This window comes from Triticum urartu, chromosome 3A, assembly GCF_056163025.1.
Source record: "Triticum urartu cultivar PI428250 chromosome 3A, HENAU_Tu73, whole genome shotgun sequence".
Lineage (NCBI taxonomy): Eukaryota > Viridiplantae > Streptophyta > Magnoliopsida > Poales > Poaceae > Triticum > Triticum urartu.
In genome coordinates, this window is record NC_141875.1 from 605,149,628 (window position 1) to 605,152,526 (window position 2,899).

A 2,899-nucleotide genomic window follows, 5' to 3' on the forward strand; every position below is an offset into this window, starting at 1 on the left:
TTCCATCTTAAAATGTAGCATCAAATTGTGCCAAATTATGTGCAGAAAAATCTGAATCGGCTCCTTGCTAATAGAAAACCTGCGGATCATTGCAACAAAACAGAGGAAAAAGTCAAGAAAACTCTTTAGTATAAAAAGACATGTTCTTGCCAACTATTTACTACAAAATGTGCAACTAACATAATAAGTCTGTGCAAACAAAAAAATGCATACCTGTTAATAATAAAACATTCTGCTATAGACATGTTGCTTTTGGAACTAAGATTGTCATAAAATGGTGTGCAACTGCCTATTTACTAAGTTTTTAGGTTATTTGAAACACTCTTTGATGATTAAAACTTGACATCACTTCCTTCTTTTTATATATGCAGTGGATGTGTGGTAGCAGCCAAAAAAGGAAAAAAATATGCTTGATCTCAATGAGTTGCCTCCTGATCTCAGTGAGCTTCCTCATGATATGAATGAGTAGCAACCCAGCATATCGCAAGGAAATTGGATAGAAAATAGGCACTCTGTTTACTACACGCAGACAAGTCGTGGGCCTAACCCTATGAGCCGTGACAATGTGGCAGGGCAGCCATCAACCCGTGGTGTCCCTGTAGTGGTGTCTTTGCAGTCAGAGAGCCATACTCTTGATGACACGGGCACCGCGACAATGTTCCTGGTCCAACCAGGACTGAGCTCGGAGCTGGTGCTATTGACGGTGTTGTGCAAGGAGAAGAAGAAGAAGATGAGGCTGGTTCTCGGCCAATGGACCCCTATGTTGGCATGAGGTTTGACACCCTTCAAATTGCTAAGGATCACTACAACAGCTACGCCCTACGGATGGGTTTCTCTGTAAAAATGAACACCTCTAGACGGACAACTCGCACAAATGTGTTGGTAAAACAGCAGTTTTGCTGCAACAAGTTCAAGAAGCCAAAAGCTGATGATGGAGAAGCTGAGGCTCCTCCTGTCCTAGACCCTATACCAGATCCAAAACCTATTGACAGTGATGAGGAGATGGAAGATGAACCTCCAATATTTGCTGAAGAGGATGCTGGTACTAGTAAGAAAAAGAAGAAGCGTAAATGCGAGACAATAAAGCAGACTCAATGCAAGGCAAAAATGTTGGTGAAGTTGATAGATGGGTGATGGCAGGTGACACACTTTGTTCGTGAACACAATCATCCGCTGGTGAAAAAACCTTCGTTGTCCAAATACTTGAGATCCCACCAAGGCATCTCTCCTCATGAAAAGGAGTTTTTGTGCATCTTGTATAACTGCAACTTGACTACAGGTGTGTTTCTATATCACTTACAGAATTAAGTTTCCCTTTAGGCAGTCCAGTGTTCAACTGTTATGGTACTGGCGTGCAACTAAAATGCCTTAAATGTGCAACTAGATTACCTTCATTGTGCAACTACATAATGTTCCTGTGCAACTAGATTACCTTCACTTTGCAACTACATAATGTCCTGTGTGCAAAATGAAAGTGTTTTTTAAAAGGTGCAGCTGGTTGTCCATTTCCTGCAACTATCTTCTATGCCGACACATGTCATATTACTATGCAACTGGATATGTGCATTCGTGCGACTAAAAAAATATTGTCTATTTTTGTATTATGCAGGACGTATGATGCATGTAATGGCAGAGTTCTATGGATCTGAGATGATGGTGTCGTTCAGACCAAAGGCAATAACAAATCTGTGTACAAGTTTCCGTAGAGATGACACAAAGGAGGGTGACATGATTGAGACAATCGCGCACTTCAAGGATATACAAAAAACGGATCCAGACTTCTTCTATAAGGTAAAATATGATGAAGAGGACAGAGTTGTCAACATATTTTGGGTGTATGGCTCAGCTCGAAAAGCTTATGCGGAGGCGTACCACGATTGCATATCATTTGACACCACCTACATGACCAACATGTACAATATGCCGTTCGCGCCCTTCATCGGAATAAACCGACATGCCCAATATTTCATGTTGGGTTGTGCGTTTGTGAGGTAGGAGTTGGCATCGAGCTTTGATTAGGTCTTCCGAGCATTTCTAGAGGCTATGGATGGCAAACCTCCTGACAACTTCATAACCAATCAGGGTGGTGCAATGAGGCAGTCAATACAGAGCATCTTTCCAACCACAGTGCCTCGCTGTTGTTGATGGCACATCATGAAAAAGGCTCAAGAAAAAGTTGGTTGGCTATTGTGCCGGAATCCAGGGCTCTCTGATGATTTCAACTACCGTGTTGACTTCAGCTTCACTATAGACGAGTTTGAGCAGAATTGAGCTGAGTTAATGATGAAGTACAAGACTATGACACACACACACTTTAAGAAGTTGTACGAATACAAGTCAACTTGGGTGCCGTGCTATTTCAAACACAGGTTCTTCCCCTTCCTGCAGTCTACACGGCGTAGTGATGGGTTCAACGCTGTCCTAAAAAGATATGTGAACCCACACAACTCAATGCTGAACTTCGTCAAGCAATATGAAAAAATTCAGAACCACGTCCTTGCCAAGGAAGGCTGCAATGATTACAGGACGGAACATCTTGAGATTAAGCTATGGTCCAACTTCCCAATAGAGAGGTAAGCTTACGAAATGTACACTAGGGACCTTTACCGCAAGTTCAGAGAAAAGTTTGAGCTGATTGGACGTTATAATGTGTTCCAAGTTGGTGCAGACCTTTTTGAGCTCAGACCGAACCAGAAATTTGTTGCCAAATATGGTTCTCGAAACTACTTGGTGCAGGCAAGGATGGAGGAGGGTTCCTATTTGTGTGAGTGTTGCAAAATGGACAAGGACAGCATGCTCTGTTGCCACATCCTCAAGGTGTTCACCCATCTTGGAGTTGATATCATACGGGAAAGGTACATGCTAAGACGGTGGACACCTATTGCTGTCCCTAGTGTGC

The 2,899-nt window shown here is 42.5% G+C and overlaps 1 pseudogene; it reads left to right on the forward strand.

Moving 5' to 3' along the window:
- Positions 1-374: 374 nt before the first annotated feature.
- On the forward strand, positions 375-1,308 carry LOC147980754 (uncharacterized; annotated as a pseudogene).
- The last annotated feature ends 1,591 nt before the right edge of the window (positions 1,309-2,899 follow it).